This window comes from Marmota monax, unplaced genomic scaffold, assembly GCF_021218885.2.
Source record: "Marmota monax isolate L192 unplaced genomic scaffold, Marmota_monax_Labrador192_F-V1.1 WCK01_AAM20220418_F8-fsc01905, whole genome shotgun sequence".
In the NCBI taxonomy this organism is placed as follows: Eukaryota; Metazoa; Chordata; class Mammalia; order Rodentia; family Sciuridae; genus Marmota; species Marmota monax.
In genome coordinates, this window is record NW_026693541.1 from 6,131 (window position 1) to 23,979 (window position 17,849).

Sequence of the window (17,849 nt, forward strand, 5' to 3'; positions counted from 1 at the left end):
CCAACTTGGTTGTACTAATGTGCTGTCCCACCCCCAAGGGCATGAATTCACCTGTTTTGATCACATCTTTGAGAGAATCTACTTCTATTTGTATTCTAATTTGTATTGCCATTTTTCTAGCAGTGAGGTGAGATCTCACTGTAATTTTGATTTGCATTTCTGTGTTAGCACATTTGATGTTTTGAGAGTGGTACTGTGGGTGCATCTAGCCATTGGGTTCAAGTTGTTGGTCAATGTACAAGAAATATAGAAACCACTTACAGCACCGATCTTGAAGTGCAATGTGCACAGGTGGAGAAAAGTGTCTCCTGTCCTTCCCAGGTGCCTGGTTGAGACTTGCTTTGAAGGCAGAGTCCCCAGTGCTGGTCCTCAAGTACCACATCCCTGTGCATGGAGTAGGCCTTGAACATGAGGGGAAGTGACATCTGTGTCCCAGAAGTGGGCACCAATCTATTGGTGATGATTCACTTTATTATTATGAAAACTTCTTGTAAAATAATTAAGCTCCAATTAAAACTGAGATGAGGTCTGAGCCTCACAAACTTAGTAATTGTGGAGGGAGAGGGAGAGCCATGCTTCAGGGACTGGTGTCCCAGGGTTAGCTTCTCCCTGACAGGTGTCAGCTCTGAACGCTGGAGCCTCTGTGGTAGTTAACTGAATGGAAAAACTTCACAAACCCAGAAGGTACAAGTGCGACCTTGAAAGATGCATCTTGTCTAAAAGACAGCTCAGAGCTTGTCTGCAGCACAGCCACCCAGGTGAGTGGACCCTAGGATCTGACTTGCTCACAGGCCCAGGGGACATTCCCTCAGCAGTCAAGGTCTTACTCTGTGACTGAGCAAGGGGGTGGCTGACAGGGTCTGAGCCTTAGGACCTTCCCTCTTCTTCTCATATCTAAAGGTGGGCACCAGGGCCAGGAAGATGAAGGGGTCTTTTACAGCAGGTGTCCCTCAGCTATGCCGGAGCCACTGTGACCCTGTGTGCAAGATCTGATTCAGCAGAGAGCTCTGTGGTGGGTCCTGAGGATAGAAAGTTAGAAGCTTTTTCTGCTTTTAGGAAAGTTCAGTTTCTTCAAACTCCATGTTGTCCTGCTGTGACTCTGTCTTCATGCTTAGGTTATATGATATTTTTGCACCTATTTTTTGGAATATTGTTTGATTTCCAAGATATAAATTTCCCCTTGCATTATATATCTATGTTCCTAAGTGCGTTTGTGTTTAATGAGAAAGAATTCTGTCTGCAACTAACCTAAAACTGTTGGTCCTCACATGTAGCATTAGACCATACATGAGTGTCAAATTCATTCCTTATATGTCTGCTTGGCAAAGTGCCTATTGAAACAATTAACATTCAAAATCTTAGTGTCTCTTATCCAGTATGATTTCATTATTTTGCTTCATATTAAACTTTCACAAAATTTATTTAAGATTAGTTTAATACCGTGAAGCAAGGAACACTTCTCATATTTATCTTTGCAAATTTTCCCCAGGATGGATGCATGTACCTGCCACCTGTTGGATTTTATTCCCAGCTGGGAGTCATACATGTCTTTCAATGCAAGACCTTCTTTTAGAGCCGTTCACTGTATACTTGTAAATCCAATCTGGGATAATGCCACTTTCTCTTCTGAAATTCTTCTTTTCATTCAGACAGAGTGAAAGAGAAGTGAGTTGTGTAATTCAGAAATGCCTCCCAAATTTGATACAGAGCTCTGAAGTTTGGGTAGGTGGGAAGAAATGATTTTGCATCTTGTCAAGGGGATAATCTTCTTGTTTCTAATAGGACTTGGAGTTGTGGGGAACATCTTTGTTCTTGTAAACTATATGGGCTTGTTTAGAAGCACTATGAAATCTACACACCTCATTCTCATTCATTTGGCTTTTACAAATATGATAACACTTTTTTCAAAAGTAATGCCAAGGACAATTACCAGTTTTGGGTTGAGAGACCTCATAGGTGATACAGCCTGTAAGATCATAGTTTATCTTGGTAGGGTGGCCCGGGGCCTGTCCATCTGCACCACCAGTCTCCTCACAGTGGTCCAGGCCATCACCATCAGTCCCAGAGCCTCCAGGTGGGGGAGGCTGCAGCCCAGGTCTGCATGGCACCTGCTTCCCTTGTTGCTCTTCCTTTGGATACTCAATTCCTTGATAAGCATGAATTTAACATTTTACTCCAAAAATATCAGCAGCATGAACACATCACAATTTACTAGTGGTTACAACTATTGTTATTTACAACCACAAACCGGGATAATTAGATGGATTTTTGTTGTTCTCATGGTCCTTCGAGATGCTGTGTTCCAGGGTGTCATGGCTGGGCCAGTGGCCACATGGTCTTCCTCCTCCACAAGCACCACCAGCAGGTGCTCCACCTTCAGACCTCCAAGCTCCTCCACAGAACCCCCCCTGAGGTGAAGGCTGCGAAGAGTGTCCTCCTTCTGATGCTCTGCTTTCTCTTCTTCTATTGGGCAGACTGTTTCATGACTTTATATGTCACTTTCTCCTTAGAGAAGCGTTTCCTAGAAGTAAGTGTTCTAGAACTTGTGAACCTTGGCTATGCAGTCCTCAGCCCATTTGTGCTGATGCACAGGGATGGACACCTGGCTGAGTGTTGTCGTGCTCAGTGAGAAGGAAAGACTTTGAGAAAATGTCTATTTCATTAATCTTTTCAGTAAATAAGTTTTAAATAATTCTTAGATTTCTGTTGCTGTATTTTAGGGAAAAATCAAGTTAGCGTAGATGATACGCATAGAGGCACATTTCCAAACCACAAAGCTGGTGACAGTCCTATAACAGATTTCATAGGAAGATGGTTACGGGTGCTTCTTCTACATATCTAAGGCCCTCAAGATATTTGCAGGTTTCATTTCCCTTGTAAACCTCAAACTCTATTGACACGTATTAAGATTAAGGTATATTTATTTATGATTAATAGAATACATTTTGAGGTTCATAGTATTTAAAAATAGAATTGAATGATATTAGAATGGAATGATAATAGAATGTATTATGTACATTATGAAATGTGCAAAAATAGAGACTTATACTTGTCTCATTGATAGAATGATACATGGATACATAATGAAAATAATTTAGTTTTCTTTTGTGTTTTCTGATTTCTGACTCACAATTTGAATGCATTTTTCTCCAATATATGAGGAGTTGGTATTGATCACAAATCATGGCTTGTTTCAAGAGGGTACTAGTTGCCTCTGTGATACTTGATATTGTCCTTCTGTCTTCAGTTATCCACAACACATACTGATGTGAAATGTAGTGAACTTAATCTTCCTGTTTCTGATATGAGTCAAAACACATATTCCTGTAGAGTGCACAGATCTAGCCATCAAGTATTTGAGAACCTTTTGAAATATTATTGATGATGTTGATGTGTTGATCATCTTTCCTCTAGGACTTCAGAGTTGGCCTAGGGGCCCTTCCTTCATAGCTATGTGTCCTCTTTGTCTTTCTTATGACCATGTTTATTTTGGGATGTTTTATGTCTCTAGGAAGAAATGGTGAAGGCCTTTTCTTGTGGTTTGTTTATTCCACGATAACACAGATTTAAAATGATTTATTGTTATTATGTCATACTCCATAATTAGAGTTTATTTGCTTCATATAATGGTGGTGTCTTTGAAGACAGAGGTTTTATGAGTGCCTTAGATTCACAGTTCTCCTGTGATAGCTGTCTCCCAAAATGTAGCCTAGAAAACAAGACCAAGTGAGCCCTCCCCAGACCCATCACTGGTGTGGACTCCAGAGCAGGGAGTACAAATCCCGGAAGTGCAGATGGGAATGAATGACACGTAAATGTAGAAACATGAGGATGAGGTGACCAAGCACCAACAACAGACAATACCTAGGTGAAAAAGAAAATGGTTCCTGACTTTTGGACACAATGTATCAAGTTTTGCCTGGAATTTATATTCCTTATGTAAGTATGATTTTCTTTACTCTAAAATGTGGGAATTGAGTGGAGAAAATAAAAGTGCATCAGAAACCATAATTGGAAAATAATTGAAACTAATGAAGCACATGATTACATTGTTACACACCTGTCAAGTGGGAGATAAAAGAGAGAAATGGGAACACTGGCCATTGGAACTCTCGGGCATGACTGGTAGCACATCACTTTTCTTTGATTGCACAAATACCTGTGTGTCTTTTAAAGCAGCAAAATATAAATAGTAATTTGAACTCTGCCTGAGTTGTGCCTGAGAATGCTTACACAATGGTTATAGATGAGATGACTGAGTATTTCCCTAAGTTTGTGAGATAAAACACCACATTCAGAAATTGAGAGAAATTATTACACCAATTGACACATCAATGTCAATTACAAACCTGTAGTTGCTAAAAATTCAAACAAAGAAATATCTTGAAAGTAACCATAGGAATACATGAAGTAAAAGTCATCAATCATTCCTAACTGATAGTGGATATCATACAAGACACCTTGAGTCCCAGAAAACTCCATTGATCACAAGCCTAACAAGTCCCTTCTCTTATTGGTGGATGTAGGGACATTTGGGTCTCCATCAGTTATCGTCAGTCCATACCCAGTGTCAGTTAATCGCTGAAATGTCTGGTGGTTCCCTGTTCCCATGCCCAGTCATTCTATTAGGTGAACGTCCGTCTCACTGGGGAAGAGTAGGAGGAAGGGGTCAGTGTGCTCTGGCAGGGCAGCAAGGTCCCTCACGGGCAGCTCCCTCCCCTCCACACAGGAGCCCTGGTCTGCAGACTGGCTCCAGGATGGGAGTTAATGGAGGAGCCCTGAAACCTGTTCTAGAGATTTGAGTCAGATTTACCCTCAGAACAGATGGGGTTTCTCTCCTTCTATAAATCCAGAAAGGATTAGGCAGAACTGTCATATGTTTTATTTCTGCACACCTGTTTATCAACTGATCAATGCCAAAGATCTCTCTGAGTCCCACAGTTCTGATTATTTTCCATTATGATAAACATGGCCACTGTTCCTTAGTGAATCAGTGACACCATATGGCACATGTGCCCTTGGAATCTGATGGTCCCCCTTGTGTTAAGGTATTATAGTTCAATGTCAGTACTTCCTAATTTGATGTTGAATTCATTGCTAAGAACCCACAAAGTTCAACTAGGATGCTGAGCTATCCTCATGAATTTCTTCAGCAAATGCTGTTGGTAAAAGTAGATACCCACCTGCAAAATATGATATCGGGTCCTAATCTGAAATCACACAAAACTCTACTCAAAGTTGAGCAAAGATTCAGACACATAATTGAAAATTTAGGACTCCTCAAATGCAATATGGTGAAACACTCCTTGACTTTGGTGATGTCAGTGAGTTTTGGGATATGATTTCCAGATCAGAAAAAAAAATAGCAGCAATTACCAAGTGGGTCTATGTCAAACTAAAGACATTCTTCACACAAAGGAGACCCTCACCACATTGAAAAGCCAGCAATGGGATGAGAGCTGCATTTAAAAATGTTGTGAGTAGTAAAGTTTTACTTTCTAAACTATGTGAGTCACTCACATTGGTGTATAGACAAAGTGCCCAAGACTAAACAGGTTATAAATGGGCAAGGTCTTGAAAAATATTTTCCCAAACAAGATATGCAAATGTCCACACCATATGAGCAGGTGTTCATCATCATTGACCACTAGGACACTGCAAATCACATTCAGGAGACACAACCTCACACCCGTTAGGTTGGTTCTTAACTAGGAGAGAAAAAAATAATAAGTGTTATGTTAGAGTCTGTAAACAAGTCAGGATGGTGCCTGGAAAATGTTAAGGTCTGTAAACAAGTCTGGATGGCGCCTGGCAAAATGCCAGAGGGAGTGGTTTGTGAAGTAACTCCAGCGAGCCATTAAGTGTGGAGATTCCTGATTGGTTGACTGCTGTATCTAGTTTATGCTAATTAGATAAGCTGTGTGGAATGTATAAATACTGCTCCTGTCCTGCAATAAATGGCTTCCACTCCTGCTGTATCAATGTACACAAGTTATTCGTCACCCCCCCCCCCTTATTCTGCTGCAGTCGGACTGCAGCAGTGTTAGAAAGTGCCTGGGGGGGAGGAAACAATTTTGTATACATAAAAGTGACTCTGAATATTATATATGCTCTGTGGTTGAGATCAATGTTCCTTTTCAAAAAGAATGTAATCAGAGGCATGACATGACTTCAAAACTTAAATATACTAAAAAGCTATAGGAACCTAAAAAGCCTGATGTTGGGACCTGCACAGCCTTTAATTTAGGTAACTGGATCAGGTGATGAGGGTATGGAGAAAAGACAAACACACAAATAGGGAAAAGCTGGTGTTCCTGCTTCACTAAATCCCTGGTAGGTAGATAGTGACACAGAACAAGCTCAGCATTTGTATTATATGAGGATAATCATAAAAAGGGTTTTGTTGGAAAATTTTTTCAAAACAAGCAAAACTAAGTTCATAGGTATGAGCAGCCCAATTATGATTATCAGCTTGTGCCCATAACTTTCTACCCCCTGGGCATCTGGGGTCTGAACTTCAAAGTCAAGAACTGAACAATTGTGTGGCAGGCACAGAGCCTCCTATTGAACAGAGCATCACCATAGCAACTGGGCCCTCCTTAATCAGCACCTGCACGTGGAAGTTCCCAGGAGAGGTGTGGCCTCAGTTGCAGGACAGCTCAAGGGCCCTAATTCACTTCCTGCTTCACATACCATGGTTTGGCATAAAAGCAGACACTTGTACTAATGGAAAAGAATAGATAGCCTAGAAGTAGCTCGTGCATCTAGATCTAATTGATTTTTAACAAGGTGCTCTGGAGGTGCATTAGAGAAAGAAGAGACTTCTCAATGAAGTGGTCTTGGAAAAACTGCATATCCATCCACATGGAGAAGAATGTCATTAGATTCTTGTGCCTTACAAGCTACAAACTCTGTCAAAATGGATTAAAGACTTAAATATAAGACCTGAACCAACAAAAGTAGTAGAAGAAAACAAGAGAAAGACTTAGGACATTATAATAGGCAAGAATTTTTGGACAAGTCAACAAAATGACAGAAACCACAGGAAACTAGACAAATGAGATTCTGTTGAACTAAAAATAGATGTTCACAAGAAAATAAAAGAATAACCAGACGGGAGAGACTAACTGCCTATTATCTGGACCTATTTGGAAAGTCGAAGTCTCATAGTGCATTTTTATTCAGGATATATCAAAGAGACTGAAACACCCAATAGCAAAGCTGTTGGTGTAGCTCAGTGGGACACAGTTCGTCAGTACCAGCAATGCCTTGCAGTGGACACCATGATATGCAATCAACATGCAAAACAAAAATCCACAACAAAACACACAAAGTCAAGAACAACAACAAGAGACCCTGATTAAATAGGGACATCAGCCTATGAACATGTTTTTCACAGACGACTTACAAATGTTCAACCTCATTGATTTTCAGGGTGATGCAAATCCAAACCTCAATGTCACTAGGATGGCCACTGTCAAAAATTCAAAGCTTATCAAGTGCTGGTAGATACGTGGTGAGAAAGAAACCCTCACACACTGTAGGTGGGGAAAGAAAATAGGTACAGATATTATGAAAACTGTGGGAGATTCCAAAAATGTTAACAATAAAACTACCATACGGTCCAGTGATGGCATCTTGGGTTTAAATATAAAGCATATTAAATCACATTTAATATTAAATCATATTAAAGGTGTCTAAGAGACACCTGCAATCCTATGCTCCTTGCAACAAAATAGCTAAAATCCTGAGCCATCTTAAGTGACCATCAAATGAAGTATGGATAAAATTCTCACGGTAACACATACATGATGGAAAAGCACCCATCCCTAAAGTAAAATGAAATTCTGTTATTGGAGGCACCTCAATTGAGCTGGAGGTGTTATGTTAAGTGAACTAAGTCGGGCACAAAGAGACAAATACCACAAAATCTCACTCACAGGTGGAACAGGAAACTGTTGATCTTCTAGAAGTTGAGAGCAGAATGGTGAACCACAGAGGACTGGGGCAAGGTAAGGATGGGGAAAGTGGAAAAATGGTACTAAGTGTATAGAGGAGCAAAGAGTTCTGGTGGGCTGTGATTTGGCAGCATGAGCATAGATAATGGTAACACAGCATATATTCATTAAGTTGGAGGAAGAGATCTCCATGTATTTAGCATAAAAAAAGATCTATATATATGTAAATATATACATGAGGATATATATGTATTTTTTGAACGTATAATTTTTTTAGAGAGAGAGAGAGAATTTTAATACTTATTTTTTAGTTTTCAGTGGACACAACATCTTTGTTTGAATGTGGTGCTGAGGATCGAACCCAGGCCGCACACATGCCAGGCGAGCACGCTACCGCTTGAGCCACAACCCCAGCCCATCTATGTATTTTTTTGTGTGTGTGTTCCTTGGTTTGAATATTAGTAAAGGCTTATATGTATAGAAATATCTCATAGTACCACATAAGTTTGTATAAATTAGTATCAATTAAACAAAAAAAGACCTCTGTGAAAGAAAGCTGTCAAACATAATTAATGTAACTCTTATCACTAGCTATATCATCTATTATATTAAGAGATGCTGATATGTACTTATTCATTTAAAATGTTTTAAGAGGTCTATGGCCAAACACCCTGAACATGCCTGATCTCATCTGAAATCCACTAAAATTGAAGATGACCAAAGCTCCTCCTCAGATTGACCACTGAGTCACATGTGGGTCTACAGATAGACCTCACAAGCACTGTTCACAGAAATAATTGATAGAAGGAAGGACAGAAAACCAGCACCTTAATTTGAGAAATCATCATAATGTTTCAAAGTATTTAATAGCCGCTATGCAAATACACTCAACTTGATATATGTCTGAAACATCATGCCCTTCTTTGATCAGTATCTGAAACTAAAAAGAAAAGGTTCCTTCCAACCCACATTTATTTTGTGCTACTTTTGCTTGTTGGACACCATAAATGTTCTCACCACCAGGTGCTCTGGATGTCTGACATGGGGCTACAGGATTTGGTGTTTGTCCTCCTGGGTATTGGTCTTGCTTTGGGGCTGGCCCTTCTTTCTATGGCCCTATTCTTCCCTTTTGGAATGGGAATGTTCAGTTGGTACCATTGCCTGTTGGATGCATGTAAGTTGCTTTTGATTTTTACAGTGACTCACAGCCAAGAGTTTGCCTTCAGTGCGACAGAAGATGTTGGACTTTTGAGCAATGATTTAATGGTTCAGATATGGGGGTTCTTGGAGATGGAATGAATTTTGCATTGTGAGATTGGCATAAGATTTGGGGGGCCAAGGTTGGAGTACTCTGTTTTATACTTAGAGGTCATGTCAGGCAACACAGGAATGTTCAGCGGCATGGCTGTTAAGACACAGTCGGATCATGATTGGATCATGAAGACTGTAATCTTCTCAGTGTATTAGTCCATTTGATAGATGAAAAATTTGAATGGACTGCTGGCTGCTCACTATAGGCAGGTGGTGAGTGTCAACCAGAAGTAGGGTCTTGGGGGAGTGACTGGTTCTTTCTTTCCTTTGTCTCCTTCCTCCTGCTGTGAGCTGAGCATCTTTTCTCTTCCTCCCTGATGTTTCTGCCTTGCAGTCCAAACTCAGAAACCATAAGCCAACACAGAACTTTCCTCCTCTGAGTGCACATGTAATCCACCAGGTAAGGAGTCTGAAGCAGGAGGATTATCAGTTTATGGAAGGCTGGGCAATTTAGTGAGACCCACACTCAAAATAAACAAAAGGACTGGGGATGTGGCTCAGTGATAGAGCAACCCGGGCTTCAATTCTCACTATCGTAAAAAAGAAATAAATACATAAATAAATAAAAGAAATAGAAATAAAATAAAAATAACATGAATAAAAACGTAAATCTTGACCCTGGCTGCCAGGGGCCCAGGTCTTGGGCGCCTGGCCGACACCATGCCCCAGGAAGAGTGATCTCTTCCCGTTTTCACAGTGCAAGACTCAGGAAGGACTTTGGGCTCTGCGGAGGAAGAAGCCAGCTACTGGAAAGCTCTGGCAATGACCTACAAGCAGAGGGCAGAGGCTGAGAATGTGAAGCCAAATTGGAGACAAGCTGCAACAGTTGAGTCCAGGAACCGGGATCTTTTGTCAGAGAACCGCCGCCCTCACCTGCAGGGGAAAGGCACGAGGTTTGAGCTGCAGCCTTCTGAAGGCCGCTGGCAGATCTCAGCCTTGGAGGATGATCTGGCTCAGACCTGAGCCATTAACCATCAGCTGCAGAATACCCGCGGGAGCCGGAGAAGCCAACGATGACTCGGAAAGAGCAAAAGGAGCCACCATCAGGTCTCGGGAAGACTTTGAGCAGCACTTGAATCCAGCCATTGAAAGGAATGCCGTCCTGGAAAGTGAACGGATGAGAAGCAGACCTCCTGGGATCCGTTCAGCTGCTGAAGGCGAAGCCAGAGGTTGGCTGCAGGCATTGGCTGTGCAGCGGCGGGGCCAGCGCCCGGCACGCCCACGCCCAGCTCTGTGCAGCTGAAAGGACCGAACAGCTGTGCAGGCCATGGCTCCGGTGCTGTCCACTCCCCCAGCACGTCGAGGACCCGGCTGTGGCCTAAACACACCGGGGACCTTCCAGCGTGGTCAGGACAGCTCCAACAGTGGGACACCCCCCCCATGGCTGCAGCCCGAATGTCAGCCCTCAACATCGTGGGGGACCTGCTTCCGAAAGTAGGGGCACTGGAGTCCAAACTCGCATCCTGCCCGAACTTCCTGTATGATGAGTCCCCAAACCAGACAGGTGGGGAGCAGGAGCAGAGACCGCGGGGACAGAGGGAGCAGCGGGGACAGATGGACCAGCTGCCCCAGCGCACCTCGGAGTGATATAGGGTCAGACGCCCCTTGCCGCCGGTTGTCCGAGTCGACGACCAGGTCGTCCAGCCCCTGCTGATGCCGGCTCCTGACCTTTCCAGTTTGTCAGGAGAGCTGCCTTCTCGTAGCGCTGGGTGAGGCCCTCGACCTCCTTCCGGAGCCTCCTCGTCCCCTCTTCCAGGGCTTCCACGGTGCTGGCGAGTCCTGACGCTTCTTCTTCCAGCACGAAAGCTGAAATGGCAATGCCCGGGCTTGGGTAAAGTGACCTGAGGAGCGAGGCCACCTTCTCCTCCTTGGAGGAAGCCAATAGCAGGGAAGCCAGAGGGCCGAGCGGCGTGGCCCAGGCTCAGCCAGGTAAGAACCCCAGGCATCCACGGAAAGGTGAAGCCACCAGCCCAGCGGGGTCACGCAGCCGGCCCCTGGGTGTTCACGGTGGAGAAGTGACACTCCAGGTGCTGCTTGGCCTCCAGCTCCCCGTCCAGCTGGTTGCAGGCCGCTCCTCTCGTCCTCCTGCCGGCACAGGTTGGTGGACACGCTGAGCGTCTGCCGGGTTTCCTCCTGAAGCAGCTCCTACCGAAAGCACACACCGAGGTCCGAGGTCCCTCCCCGGAGGGTCACGCCCCAGCCCCTCCCACCCCCGGGCGGTGCAGTGGGGCGCTCACCCGGGTGTCCCGGAGCTGGGATCCGAGGGATGCCACGTCCTTGGCTAGTTTGATGGCCTTGCCCTCATTGAGCATGTCCGTGACAGTCTCCACTTCATTGAGGGTGCTGGACCCTGGTTAGTGGAAACCTCTAGAACAGGATCCTCCTTCATCCAGAGGAGCCCCTTTTACTCACACCACATTATGCACCCTCGTGAGATGTGACTCAGAGCGTCCACTGACAGAAAATATCTGCAGGGTGTGGGTGACTCTGTGGTCCCTGAGGGAAGTCCCTGTCCCTAGACTGTGGTTCTGAGACCTGATTGGAGGCCCAGCTTACTGACTGGGCCCTGATCCCCTAGTGGATCCTGAATCCCTGCCCAAGTTGTCAAGGGTGAAGCAGGCCCGAGGGTCCAGGGCTGACAGGAGATCTGGCCTCCTCTGCTCCCTGGAGTTAGGGAAGACATCGTGGAGGCCACATGAGTGTCCAAGGGGTCCCGCCCCCACCCTCCTTCCCCACCCTTGGTCTCTGTCCTTCTGCTAGCTCATATAGCCACAACCAAAGACACAGACCCTAAAGGCCAAGGGACCTCAGCCTCTACTCCAGCCCCTGTCCCTGAGCCGGTCTCCAGGAGGTGTCCGCCTGCCACTGCCTCCTCCCATTTATAGGGAGGCTGTGACTGATCTTGCCAAGGTTCTTCCAGGACACTTGTTGTATTGGGGTAGCAGACCCCTGCTCTCAAATGCATGTGGGGAAAGAAATCAAACTTCATGCTGCCCCTTGCCTCAGGCCATAGTACATTAAATATCCACCAAGCTTCTGACCGTTCCCATGAGTGGACATTCAGGCTGAATGTGTCTTCAAAGGTAAATTAGACCAAAGGCAGGCCGTGCCATTTGTCAGCTTACTGCCCTTCAATGGCTTCACATCACTAGGAACAATAACATCCATTGAATGCTTCTGTGTCATCTGGTCACAGCCGCCCTCTCTGTACTATGCTTCTCCCAGCTCAGCACTTCTGCTCTGCCAGCCTTCTCCACTTCTGATTTCCCCGCTTACCACAGGGCCTTTGAGCATGCTGTCCCTCTGCCTAGCAGACTTCTGCATGTCCATCTGATCATAGTCCTCCCGAGGGAAGCCTTGACCAGCCTTCTTGTCACTTACTCCATTATGTGACTCCCCTTCCAGCTTAATCTGCATTGATCTGTGTCATCCTGGGTGTCCTCCCATGCCGCAGTCTGGCTGGGCACAAATCACGAGCCACTGAAGCAGGAACAAACTTTATTTTTAAACTGCAGGAAAACACTTCACACAGCTCCCGGGGAATCCTCCCTAACGCGCCAGGAGGCTTGTCCAGGAACCCCCAGCCGGAAATATCTCTCCCGGAAATCCCTCCTCCTGCACTTCCCCAACCAATGGGAACTCTCAGGGAATCCCCAGAAATCCCCACGAGAACTCCAAAATAGTGCGAGAACTCAAAAGTTGCGGCAGAGGCGGATAGTAAAGCCTCGCCTGTCAATCAATACTGTTGGCAAAATGCCAGGGGCCATACAGACTCGGCCCGTGGCTCTCAGCACTCCCACCCCATCAGGCTGGAGTGTCCTGGAGCAGGGGCAGTGACTGTCACCTTCCTTGATCTTGTGTCACGGGATCAAGCACAGTGCTTGTTGGAGAGCAGATGCTCAGTGCCCACTCCTCGGCTGAACGGGTGAAGGTTTTCACAAGGTGAACTAGGGAGCCGTCCCCTCCCCGGGGAGGGGTGTAACTGGAGGGACCGCAGTGAGCTGAGCAGAGCCCCTGCCCTCGGCCTGCGGCACACTCCCCAGTCACTGCCCTCGGCCTGCATCACCGGCTCACCTGCAGCTTTGCACCTTGTTGTTGAGCTTGGCCTGGGGCCACTCCCGGTCACTGCAGCTGCCCCTGCAGCTCCTGCGTCACCTGGCGGAGCACCCGCAGCTCACCCACCAGGCCCTGGTCTCCTTCTCCATCGTCAGCTTGCTCTTCTCCAGGTTGGCCTTGGCCTGCGGGAGCAGGGGACAGGTGACAGCCCTAGCCAGGGGTGTGCCCAGTGCCTCCTCCTCCCTCCCCTCCTCAGGAAGACCCCGGAACCCAGGCCATCAACTCAGGGGAACTCGGGCGGGGGGAGTGTAGAGGACTTTGGGATTCTGTTTCCTAAAAAGTGGGCGTCCGGTGGCCACATCCAACCTGCAGTCATGTCCAGTTAATGCACTGGGTACTTCAGAAACAGATAAGTTGCCAAGACTTTAATAATTTTTATATGAAAGTCTAGAAAAAAAAAACACACAGATCTTTCCTACTATTTTTTTGTCAGTTACATTGGTCACAGTGATGAATGGTGCCTAATATCAAAGTTATTCATTTACAAAATAATGTGTTAAATATTTTTGGTAATTTTTTATCTCAACAAATGAGAAAGCATTTGTAAACTACCCCTCAGAATGACAAAGAGCATAGAGAAAACTTACAAAGTTAACGTGTATGGAGAGCCATCAAGTCACATAGAATCAGATTTGATTCCTCACAGTGGGTAGATGTCGTCATCGAGTCTGCTCACATGAAAGAGCTGCTAAGTACTCAAGAGGAGCAACCCAGTCACAGGAAGGAGCTGCAGAGCCCAGGAGATGATGCAGACCTGCCCGAGTCCAGGCTCCCACCTGAGCTGCCGCGGCCAGTTGTGCCCAGCCTGGAGCTTCAGGTTTCTCACGTCTCAGAGGAGCCATGAAGAGCCCCAGCACAGGGTGAGTTTGTGTATCTAAAAGCATAAACATAAGAACACGTCTCAACACTGTGAAAGCTCTCTACGCTAAGCCCAAGGCCAACAGCATTCTAAAGGGAGAACAATTGGAAGGTTTCACCACTTGTATTTAACACAGTACTTGAAGCTCCAGCCAGAGCAATTAGACAGATGAAAGAAATTAAAGGGACACGGATAGGAAAAGAAGAACTCAAACTATCGCTTAGATCAGCCCTAAAGCTTAGAAAATAATGCCAAGAATTAACAGACAGAATGCTATCAAACTTAAAAGCTTCTGTACAGCAAAGGATACAATTTAAGAGCTAAGAAGATAGAACCCATGAACCATCGGTAAGGGAGAAAATTTTGTGGCTACACTTCTGACAGGATTAATATTCAGAATATATGAAGAATTTAAAAACTTAACACCAGAATAAAATTCAACAAAAAATACTTAGGCATAAATAAAGCAATCAATAAGTGGAAAAAATGAACTTTTCAAAAGAAGAAATACAAATGTCCAACAAATATATGAAAATAAATGTTTGACATCATTAACAATCAGGAAAATTGAAATAAAAACTACCATGAAAATTATTTTCACTCCAGTCAGAATGGCATCCCTCAAGAATACAAATAATAATAAATGCTAGCAAAGATGGGGGGAATATTTTGCACTGTTGGTAGGATTATACATTATACAAACACTATGGAAATCAATGTGGACATTCCTCAAAAGAATAGAAGTGGATTCACCATATGACCCAGCTATAACACTCCACCATATTCATCCTAAAGATTTATAGCCAACATACTATAGGGATACTTACAAACCCTTGCTTATAGCAGCACAATTCACAGCAGCCAAACTCTGCAACCAGCCTAAGTGTCCCTCGACAAATGGATGGATAAAGAAAATGTGGTATATATACACAATGACGTTTTATTCAACCACAAAGAAAAATGAAATCATGTCATTTGCAAGAAAATGGATGAAACTTGAGAGACTTATGTCAAGCAAAATAAACCAAACTCAGAAAGTCAACAGTCATATATTTTCTCTCACATCTCAAAGCCAGAGATATAAAAGAAGAAAACAGTTGGGGGAAGGAATCTTAGGAAACTAGAAGGGATTCCAGTAGAATACAGAAAGGAGAACAGGAGGAAGGAGGAGAGGGAAGTGGGGGGGAACCTTGGATCACAGTTCACCCAGTTATATTGTTACATTGTGGCATGAACAAATGTGTAACAATGAGTTATGCATAATTATAATGCCCTAAGGAAAAGAATCAATGTTGATTTTTTTAAAAAATATTGGATAACAAGTTCTCCTATACTTTGTCCATTTTGTATTGCTTTTTCATTTGTGTAATGAAAGTGAAAATAAAATAAAAACAATTAAAAAATAAACATTCAAATATTAGAATTTTTTTAAATGACCATAATGAATTATTTGTTAATAATTTCGGGACGGGGAGAACTGGTCAAATTAGAAGGGGCAATGACCTGAGGTTAGGAGCACTGTCTATAGGAAGGCCCTGATCCCGTGCTCAACACAGCCTCTGTGGGCGCCCATACAAAGATGGGAGCAGACACCCACGATTCAAGGCCATGGGCACTGAGGCTGAGAAACAGGTGACCCAACCGTCTCTGTCCCAGGCAGTGAAGGAGAGCAGGACTGGACCCACAGCCACAGGCAATTGGAGTTTAGACGCAGGTGGCCCAGCTGACTTTCTTTCCCAGTCTCAGGGACAGAGCTCTGGTGATCTACCTCAGTCAGAGGGACTCTTCGGCACCACAGACCGTCCACAGAGAGCCTGCAATCACAGTTGCCACGCTTGCTGATAGCCACCAGGCTGTCAAAGAAGACCCTGTGGAGGGGAGTGAGGGCACAGTGTCCCTCAGCAGTCAAAGCAACAGCCTGAGCCCTGCCTCCTTGCCGCAGTCCGGCTGCAGCAAAATAACCGGGGGGTGATGAACAACTTGTGTACCTTGATACAGCAGGAGTGGGAGCCGTTTATTGCAGGACAGGAGCAGTATTTATACATTCCACACAGCTTAGCTAATTAGCATAAACTAGATACATCAGTCAACCAATCAGGAATCTCCACACTTAATGGCTCCCTGGTGTTACTTCACAAACCACTCCCTCTGGCATTTTGCCAGGTGCCATCCAGACTTGTTTACAGACTCTAACATTTCTCTGGCAAAATGCCAGGCGCTATCCTGACTTGTTTACAGACTCTAACACCTCCTGGGCTCCTGCACCAGTGGACAGCCAGCAGACACAGCCCAGCACCCTCCCAGCATGCAGCCCAGGCCCCAGAGGGGACTGTGGTGAGAAACCCTTAGCCACCAGGAAAGTGGCTCCTGTGCCCCAGCACCTCCAGGAGGACCCAAAGCTGAAGAGTGATGGACGTCTTCTAAAGGTGTCAAATCCTGATGAAATCCAATCCAGGTAGACGCTATAAGAATTTTCTCCCTTTGGCATGGTTGCCCATAAGTAGGTCTACTGTCCATTGTGATAAACCTGTCACTCTTCACTTTGATCAATAATTGTTCCCTTAGTATTTGATACTGTGCCCTCAACCCATCTGACTGTACTTCTTCTAATGTTCTAAAGCAATAACGGGAATCATTCTCTTTGCTTCCTAATTTGGGTTTACCCTTGCTCCTCTTAGCTCTTCTTCTCCCTTTTACCTGGTATGGCCTCAAGTCCCCACCATCCATCTTTTTCTCCTTTTCCTCTTGGTTTGTATATTTTTTTTCTATCTTTTCTTTTTCTTTCTTCTTATGCCCAATGTTTCTCTCCTTCCCTTTCACCCCCACATGATATAATAGCAAATTTACTATCTTTGATAGTTAGTCTTCAACCTATTCCAGATCATCACTACAAGTTTATAATGTGATTGGAGGAACGGTGGAGAGCATTATCAACAAGTTTTTGTTTTCCCTAAGGATGACTAGTCTGAGGCTTTGATCTGAAGTGATCACCGTAAGCAGCTTTAATGTCTCCTCTGAAAGTATGTGGGAGTGGGAACAGCTGAAGACATAAGCTAAGTGAAAGTATCAATGCCTACATATTCTCACAGTCCGGAGCTCTTCGGGAAAAGAAGTCCCCTAGATAGAATGTGAAGAAAGAACCTATGGAGTGAGAGAAGATCTTTGTCACCTGCTCCTCAAGTAAGGATTAATACCCAGAATATATAAAGAACTCAAAAAAACTTAATGCCAAAACAACCCTAATTAATAAATTGGCAAAAGAACTGGAGACAATTCTCAAAAGGAGAAATACAAATGGCCAAAAATACATACAAAAAGAAAAAAAAAAAGTTCAACATCTCCAGCAGTCAGGGAAATGAAAATAATAACTACATTGAAACTTCATCTCACTCCAATCACAGTGTCCATGATTAAGAATACAGATAATATAATGCTGTTGAGGAGATGGGGAAAAGGTACATTTAAACATTGTCAGTGGGACTGCAAATTAGTGCAACCTGGAAAGCATATGGAGATTCTCAAAAGGATGGAGAGGCGGAACCCACCACGTGCCCCAGCTCCCGGGCTCCCAGGCGAGGGAAAACACCGGCTCGCCCTGGCAGGGC

The 17,849-nt window shown here is 44.5% G+C and overlaps 2 pseudogenes; both read left to right on the forward strand.

Moving 5' to 3' along the window:
• The first annotated feature begins 1,736 nt into the window (after window positions 1-1,736).
• Window positions 1,737-2,629, forward strand: LOC124102348 (vomeronasal type-1 receptor 3-like; annotated as a pseudogene).
• A 5,355-nt stretch (window positions 2,630-7,984) lies between these two features.
• Window positions 7,985-10,856, forward strand: LOC124102347 (nuclear distribution protein nudE homolog 1-like; annotated as a pseudogene).
• Window positions 10,857-17,849: the final 6,993 nt, after the last annotated feature.